The sequence below is a fragment of the Natator depressus genome, chromosome 1 (genome assembly GCF_965152275.1).
Source record: "Natator depressus isolate rNatDep1 chromosome 1, rNatDep2.hap1, whole genome shotgun sequence".
Lineage (NCBI taxonomy): Eukaryota > Metazoa > Chordata > Testudines > Cheloniidae > Natator > Natator depressus.
The window spans coordinates 81,864,676-81,873,895 of record NC_134234.1 but is presented as its reverse complement, the minus strand read 5'-3'; the positions used below and the strand labels follow the sequence as shown (position 1 = coordinate 81,873,895).

Here is a 9,220-nt window from a genome sequence, read left to right as displayed (position 1 = left end):
AACATGTTAGCATGCATTCTCATACCTGAGATTTTAGTACATTAAAATAGGATGAAATACAAGTCAGCTATTTACCACTAGGAGAGACTGATTAAACAGACTTAATCAAGAACAAAACTACTTAAATCAACAGGCTGATTTGCATTTAACTGAGATTCCATCATACATTCTTAAACTATGACCAAACTGCACAGTAATGCTGCCGTTCATCTTTCAAAGCACAGCTGTGAACTCTTCCATTACCAGACTATCCAATATCCATTTCATCCATTTGGATTCACTTGGCAAGCTGCTTTACTCTCAGGATTGCATAATGATGTTTTCAGCCTTCTCCTGGATCAAATGACAACAAAAAGCCTTGTAAAGTTTCAGAGGAATATAAAGAAACAGACCAAGCAGAAATAGTGGCCTAAATTCTCTGTATTGCCCTGTTTCCCTTGTGTGCAGAGAGGGTGTGTGCGGGAGGAGGGGAAGTGGTATCTTGTGGAATCACTTGGATTCCCTGGTCGATTCTGTGCTGACCATTGCCATGGCAGAGTTTAGAGCTATCTGGGGCTGCACTCAGCTGTCAGCTGGTAAAGAGCTTGAGATCATAACTAGAGTTCACAATGCACTTTGTCCATTCTCCCTACAATAGGACTGTTGAGGGGGTGGCCCAGAAGCCAGGCTGTAGGGCAGAGTTCCCTATATATGTTTATTCATGCTTACTTATGCTTGTTTCACTGTTCACATTTGAATGTATTGTATTTGTATTAAAATAATTAGTTATAAGGCATTTTGGACAATGGAATCCATCTATTAAAAGGGAGTCCAGTTTTGATGGTTTACAACTCACTTTCGCACCTTTTTGTTTGGTGGGAGACAGGGTTTGCCGCAGAAACTGCCTCTGAGGAGACTGGATCAAACCAGTCTGGACTCGAACTTTTGTGACACAGCAGGCATAAAAGGGTTGCACACCCTGTCAGCGGGGCTGTCCATCTGAGAAGCAGCCAGTGACTGTCATGTTTGCGCAGGCATCGAGGACTTCCTTCACCATCTTACCTGATCTATCGATACCGATCCACGTATCTTCCACCTGAATCCACTTACCTTGTTCCTGGTTCCAGTGATTGCCAACATCAGCAGTCTCCTGGTTCCAATGCAGTGAAGGTCCTGAGCTCCTCCTGTCCCTGGTAACCACTGGGTGCACAGTTGCAGGCCCAGGTCCCTATGAACCCAAGTAATGGAGAGACTGTGACTTAAAACCCGCAGCTGATCCCACTCGAGATCCATCCTTTGAGATACAGTACAGTTCTAGGGTACCTTGGTTTAGTTAGAAATGTAAATTGCCAAGGGTTGTATTGGGGACCAGGCTTAAGGCCCATCTTTGGGCAACCACATTGCTGTTTTATGGTTTTAATCTGTTTTATTCTCCCCCGCCCCCACTTCTCTCTGACATTGTTAATAACCCTTTTAATAAATGTCCTGTTTGTTTTCAAAGAATTTCCCTCTCTAGTCTTCTGTTACCTACCTGGTGGGCGGTGGGAAGATTTTAGTTAACTTACTCCCCAGGTGATCAGGTACTGGTATTGCCAGTCAAAGAACCTGGCCCTGTTACCTAAGACCATGTAACAAGGCATGCCAGCTTTCTATCCATTGAAGATATTTCTACAGCAAGGAAATGCCCAGCTGGGAATATGTGACTAATTTCCACTGCCCAAGTGCTGGCCAGAGAATCTGGCTCAGTATTCAAACCACGTAAGGAAAGAAGGATGGTTTTGTGGGTAAAGCACTAGGCTGGGATTTAGGATTTCAGTTGAATAGCCACTTCTGTCAAAGACTTCCTGTGTGAATTGGATCATATCATTTAATCTCTTAGTTTCTATTAAATCTACGATTAAAATGAGTTTAACTGTACTTCCTTTGCTTAGATTGTGAGGTCTTCAGGGTCAGGATTTTCTCTTACAATGTGTTTGTGCAGTGACTAGGACAATAGCGCCTTAGACCCTGCTGGGGTCTCTAAGCACTAATGGAATAGAAACTATTTTAAAAAAGAATGATGGTTATGTATAACAGGTCCAGCAACAACACTAATCTAACAGAATATTAGATGAAAATATTACTAGTGACAAATAAGTCTGAATAGGTCAATATTGTCACCCTGAAAGACCGGAAGAATTCTTTTTGTCCACATTTTCTCGAACAAGAGAGTGACAGAGAAATGAATATTTGTAAAGCAGGCATCAGGTACAATTGCATTATCAGTTTTATGTATGTTTCCATTACAAATTCTGCTGCCTGTTATTTTGGACCTGCTTCCCACTTGCTACACACCCAATGATCTCCCTCTCTCCATTGAAATTTCCTCTTAAAATACATTTCTTCTCTTAAAACCTTTCAGGGATGACCTCTTTAACACCTCATGCGCATACTATCACTCAGAGTATCAGCTGTGTCTAAACAGTCTGGTCTGTGCTTAAACTAAACTGTACATTCTTTGGGAAAGGGCCACATTTCCTTATATCTGTATAGACCAAGCACAGAGTTGGGGCTCAATAAATAATAATAGTCTGAGCACTGACTTGCACGGAACACCAAATTCACAGTGACAAAGGCCTGGTATTGAGGATAATTTAGAGGATAGATTTGTTTGGCTCAGTGATTTTTTACTGTCCTGCTATTGCTTATTCCTTTTATTTCTTTTTTCAGCTCACTGACTTTTGGTGAAGTATCTCTCTCAAAATAATCCGACATGACTAGGCCATATCTTTGAAAATAGCCGCAAAAGATGCTTGTACATTAGTCTAATGGATGCTATTTCTTTAAGATATTTCTCAAAGTGGTGGATTTGGAAAAAAGAAATAGACACAGTATAATGTTGGTTTATCATAATTTAGTTAGCTGTAACTCCTGATAAAGTCAAGTTAGATTATGTTTCCCAAAGCTGTACCGTACTTTTGGATGAGAATGCCAGCTGGCTCTGAATACTGACTGGCTTTTTAATGGGTCACACTTTAACTAGCACAGCCCATTTGAAGCTGGCCAGGCTTCAAAGCCAGCTGGTGTTCTCACTGCACTCCAAAGTTGAGAACCCTGAGTGCAATCATTTTAGGCCTTCCCACCGGGTCCCTCGTCATCTGAAACTTGATTTATCCAAAGGTTTTGGGCATCTACTAAAACTTTTGGGTAAATAAGGCTGTACAGTAGTTCAGATCCAAAGGACATGATGGCAGTTGCGGTAGGAGTCAAATTTTGGTGCTTAAACAGTTGACTGTTTCTTTATACATTTTTTACTCACCTTAAAAAAAAAAGTATCTGATATAATCATAGAATATCAGGGTTGGAAGGGACCTCAGGAGGTCATCTTGGCCAACCCCCTGCTCAAAGCAGGATCAATCCGCAACTAAATCATCCCAGCCAGGGCTTTGTCAAGCCTGACCTTAAAAACCTCTAAGGAAGGAGATTCCACCACCTCCCTAGGTAACCCATTCCAGTGCTTCACCACCCTCCTAGTGAAAAAGTTTTTCCTAATATCCAACCTAAACCTCCCCCACTGCAAATTGAGACCATTACTCCTTGTTCTGTCATCTGGTACCACGGAGAACAGTCTAGATCCAACCTCTTTGGAACCCCCTTTCAGGTAGCTGAAAGCAGCTATCAAATCCCACCTCATTCTTCTCTTCTGCAGACTAAACAATCCCAGTTCCCTCAGCCTCTCCTCATAGTCATGTGCTCCAGCCCCCTAATCATTTTTGTTGCCCTCCGCTGGATGTTTTCCAATTTTTCCACAGCCTTCTTGTAATGTGAGTCCCAAAACTGGATACAGTACTCCAGATGACGCCTCACCAATGCCAAATAGAGGGGAATGACCACATTTCTCAATCTGCTGGCAATGCTCCTAGTTATACAGCCCAAAATGCCATCAGCCTTCTTGGCAACAAGGGCACACTGTTGACTCATAATGACCCCTCTTGTACATTGGTGCTTCTTAAACAAGTCCCAAGATTTTCTCTCTGCAGCTGCTTCTCTGTAATGTGTGCTTGCAAATTATAGGTAAATAATTCATTGGCTATATGTTTAAAACTTCTGACATATTCATTTTTCACACATGTTAACTTTTCAGATTGTTCAGGTTCAGAAAATGCTTATGTCATGGTGTGAGACTCACTCCTGTGGCGCCTCCTGCTGGTCTGTCAGGGAATTAGCTCTTCCAGCCTCTGGAGCGCCCTCTGCAGGCTGGTGTCCCACTTGCTGCTGGGCCCCTGTGTCTCTCCCGGACTCCAGTGCCCCTTTTACCCAGGGTGCTGCCCCCTGGCAGTAGCCCCACAGTCTCTGGGTCTCCCCTCCCCAGGAAACCCCGAACCCCCCCCTCGCTTCAGTCTTTGGATACTGCAAGTCACCATTGAGCTCCCACACACTGGGGCGGACTGCAGTGTATAAGCCAATCATCACAGGCAAGTGGGGTTTGGACCTCCTGCCTCTGCCTACCTTTGGGCAGTCCCCTGTAACCCCAGTACCTATCTGGCCTTACACGAGGCCTGCAGCCTGGGGGGTTTCCAGGCCAGAGCTTCCCAGCTCCCTTGGCCTTCCCCCAGCCCTGCTCCACCTCAGGTACTCTGGTATGCTCCCCAGCAGCCGCAGCCGCAGCCGCAGCCAGACCCAGACCCCTCCACAGCTAGAGGAGACTCTCTGTTCCTGGCCCACTGCCCTCTTATAAGGGCCAGCTGAGCCCTGATTGGGGTGTGGCCACAGCTGATCCTGCTTCCCCAACCAGCCTGGGACCTGCTTGCTCCCAGCCACAGCCGTCTCCTGGGCTGTTTTAAGCCCTTTAAGGCCAGAACAGGTGACCACCCTGCTACAGCTTGTTTTCTACATTTTGATTGTTTCACACCTAGCTACTATACCCACATCAAAACATTTCTGTTTACCGTCTCGCCCCCCATATATTTTTCTAGAGTCATGAAGAAAGTTGGACAAATACAACAAAAATTATATATGACTATTCTCTCCATGTAAAACTCTTTGTCCTAATAATGATAGTTTTGTTAAATGTTCTGCTCATTGTATTGATTTATCTATTTGTTTGAGGGCTTTTCTGCAAAAATCAATAAAGAATTTAAAAAAAAAACAAAAACCAAAAAATATTTGTGATGCCATTTACTCACTTACCATATATATTTTTACAAGCATATTTTTGTATGCAAGAATGTTTGCAGAAGTGGCAGTGTCATGAGTATGAGTGCAAATATTCATGGGAATGTATATTGGCATGGATATTCACACTGAAAATGTTTGCTTGGCCTTCTTGAAATGTCTTTGTTGGTTTATGGGTTGGAAGGTTGTGCAGTTAGGGAACAGAACAATACAAAGTAACTTAAATGACCAAGTAAGTGACTGGCAAATATTGAATTCTCATGATGCGTAGACCATGAGCAATCAACAGGCTGAAATTTCTTCACACAGAAGATTTGCCAAAATGTTGCAAATAGCAAACACATTTATAAAAATCATTTTCTGATTGCAGAAACTTTGGAAACCTGAAAAGGGAAAATAATATTCATTGTAAATTGTTCACACAACTCCTAACTACAGCTATTATAGCCTGCATCTTCAAAAGTGAGGCACTAAGAGTGAAATCCTGACCTGTTAAGGTCAATGGCAAAACTGCCATTGACTTCAATGGGGCCAGGATTCAACCAACTCTTTAATGAATACATTTTACACAACTGTTATAGGAGACTTACAAAATATATCTCTTTCTCAAATGTAATATCTTAACTGGCACACTAGCTTTCTTATGACATTTCAACACACTCCATTGCCTGACATTCAGAGCTCTGTTCTTTGGACTGTATATCTTCTTCACAAGATTAAACTAAGCCACGTGTATCTTAGTATATTAATAGGAAATATCTTCCCTCATGGAAACCCTTCACTGAGGTAGGTAATTTCTATTTTTAGTTGAACTATCTACTGAGCTCTAGTACAAGTGTTTAGTTTCAGATTTGTAACATAGTAGACCAGTGGTTCTCAAACTTTTGTACTGGTGACCCTTTTCACACAGCAAGCCTCTGAGTGCAACCGCCCTTATAAATTAAAAACACTTTTTTATGTATTTAACACCATTATAAATGCAGGAGGCAAAGCGGGGCTTGGGGTGGAGGCTGAGAGCTCATGATCCCCCATGTAAGAACCTCGTGACCCCCGGATGGGTCCCGACCCCCAGTTTGAGAACCCCTGTAGTAGACTTTAAACAACCACCAACTTTCTGAGTATGTCACTGAGTGACAACAAAATAGCATTTAGTTCAGCATATATTTGATTCAATTTTAAGTTTCTAAAATGCTGCCAATTTCATATGTTTTTGTTTTATCCTAAACAAACACAACAAAAGAAGAATCCACATTCTGCAGAAAGAAGATAATATCAGTCTAATGATCCCAACCTTCATGCCTCAGGCAAAAGCCTGGGAAAAGAGATTCTGTTCTAGTCTGTTTAGTTTCTTTTACTATTCCCATTACCCTGGTATCTGAGTGCCTTCCAGAAGTGCATTAACTGATGTGACTAGGATCTGTCACATGTTCTTCTTTCTTTTCCTTTCCTCTCCCTAGGAGGAAAATTACGAGAGTTTTTAAGTTAATTTTTATTTTATGTCTAATGTGTTACATGTTTTATTGTTGAAGACAAAGTCACGGAAATGCACCTTGCAGTATAAATAGAACGCAACAAGATGTTTGCTGGTTCTTAGTTCCTGTAGGAGCTCCTGTGGGAGTTTACTCTTGGATCAGCACTGACTAAACTCTGTCTCTGGCATACATCATCTTTTCCCTTAAGTAAGCTCCACTGTGCTTGAGAAGTGGAGCTGTTGATCATGGTCATTGTCCTTGATCTTTAGACAATCTTTTAGGTAACCTGGGTTTGGGCCATTGACAGCCTTGAAGATAAAGACTGAGGCCTTAAATTTGACTTGATATTCTTTGGGAAGTGAATGTAGTGAATGGAGGGCAGGTTTGATGTGCTCATGGTAACCCATGCTGCACAATTATGTGTTAGTGTTTTCTAAGGGCTGATGGCTTCACTACCAGGTGGTTAGTATTCCTACAGTCCAGTTGGAAGGTGATGAAAACATGTATAACTTAGGCCAGGTAGAATAGTTACTGTGTGAGAGCTCAGCATCAACAGAGCATCCAGTAGTACTCCTAAACTACTGACTCAACTGACCAGTTGTGGATGTGTATTCTCAACCAAAAGACACTACACTCTAGCTACAGACTCCTCAAAATGTCTTCTTTTGTCCACCAACACAAACTACATCATGCCTGGGTTCAGATTTGACCAGTGGTTCTCCATCTACATGTTGGTCTTAGCCAAGCACTCGGTGAGCTTGAAGACAGTGGATCTAATCATGACAATAACACTTGATAAGCATGTACTATGTCCCCCTTTATTGTGTTTTTAATTTTTTTTCATGGGTGCGGAGTGAGACAGGGCCAAGTTCATTCCTGGTGTAATTTCATTGCAGTAGAACTACAGCAGGAATGAATAGACTCAAGAACAAATTCATCCTTGATGTAACTCCACTGACTTTAGTGGAATTGCACTAGGGATGAATTTGGCCCAGTGAAATTAACAAAGGTAAGGAAACAGTTTGTGAATATGTCTATTCTGCAATCTCACAGGAGTATGACTGTCAACACATAGTTCATTAAATACTGTACACAGAATACAATAAAAGGAAAAAGTCCTCGAGGAACATCCTTTCTAACACTCCTTGAGATGTCAACCAAAAGTCCTCTTTCAAATTGTTATTATTTATAGAGAGTACCTAGGCCATTGCCTTGAGGAGCTTACACTCTAGACCAGGGGTTCCCAAACTTGCTTTGCGGCTTGTTCAGGGTAAGCCCCTGGCAGACTGTGCAACACTTTGTTTACCTGAGCGTCCGCAGGCACAGCTGCTCACAGGTCCCAGTGGCGGCGGTTCGCCATTCCCTGCCAATGGGAGCTCTGGGAAGCGGTGGCCCGCTTCCCTCATAGGAGCAGCTATTACCCATATTCTGGCTAAAACTTCCATAGGAAGGCTAACCGGGCGTGGACGAGCTTCTTCTATGGCCCACTGTGTTCTTCAATAGGCCATCAGCTTGAATGGTTCATTCACAGTGTGGTGGCTAGACTGAATGTAAACTACCTTGTGGGTGTTACTCCAAGAGGAAACACATTTGAAATACTGGTACATAGTCAATATTCATAACTTTAGATACAAAGAAGATACATGCATACAAACAGGATAATCATATTTGATAGATTGCAACTTTTCCATTGATACCGTATATGACATACTTTGTACAAGATTTGTTGCAACTGTTTACCAGTGGCAATATTAATGATATAAATGGTCATATTTCAATCAGACAGCATCACAATTGCTGTTTATTGTTCTGTCCTTTTTTTGAATAATGCACAGAACTGAACCACTGTACAGTTTTGTAGCTCAGGAGAAGATTCTGCCGTCTTAATTACATAAAATAGTTTTTTACTCCATGAGTAGTTTCATTAAAGTTGATGGGGCTAGTCACAGAATAAAATATTATTCAGTCAGTGTAAGGTAGGTAGAATCTGGCCATTAGTGAGCAAACTGTCTACGACATAGAACGCACAGAATGGATTACACTTCAGAAGTGCAAGAGCTGATTTGATGGTTCAGCTGTATGATAAATCTTATTAAAGAAAAAACAGGCTTGCCATAATCAAAGGCACACAGTGAATCTCTTTTCAACAGTGCAAAGGAGTCACATAGATTACGTTTTTAATTTTGCTTAGGGAAGTCTTTATAAAGAAGTTTCACAGTTGTTTCACTGTTGTTAAAGTTTATAATCTGTTATATGAAAATAATTGATTGGCAAAGAGTACAGAGAAGATTACTGGCTCCACATGGAGTGTAGAAAAGGATATATGAACATTGTTATAACCCTGATTTCAGGCCCCTAATTTCTGTCCTGGATTCAGTGGACTTAGTAGAGATGGCCAGTCGCAGGATTTTAATTGGTCACAAATCCCCAGCAGATGACTTTCACTAGAAGCATACCTCTGGCAGTATAAGAAGTTACAAAAACAATCATTCAACAGTTGGAGGATTTTGATATACTGGTATTTTCCTTTATGTATTTAAAACAAAACAAAAATCACAATGGTTGTCAATATGCATATCTTGAGTTAATTAAGAATCTGTAGTTTAAATTCAAGG

General features: G+C 41.6%; 1 long non-coding RNA gene across 2 annotated transcripts in view; it reads right to left on the bottom strand.

Moving 5' to 3' along the window:
• Nucleotides 1-242: 242 nt before the first annotated feature.
• The window catches only part of LOC141993022 (uncharacterized), a 31,851-nt gene continuing 22,873 nt past the window's right edge, over nt 243-9,220 (bottom strand). For both annotated transcript variants that reach the window (XR_012640726.1, XR_012640727.1), the window contains exons 2-3: nt 1,090-1,207; nt 243-333 (exon numbers count right to left, since the gene is read on the bottom strand). This is a non-coding gene — a long non-coding RNA (uncharacterized LOC141993022). The remainder of the gene's footprint in view (nt 334-1,089; nt 1,208-9,220) is intronic.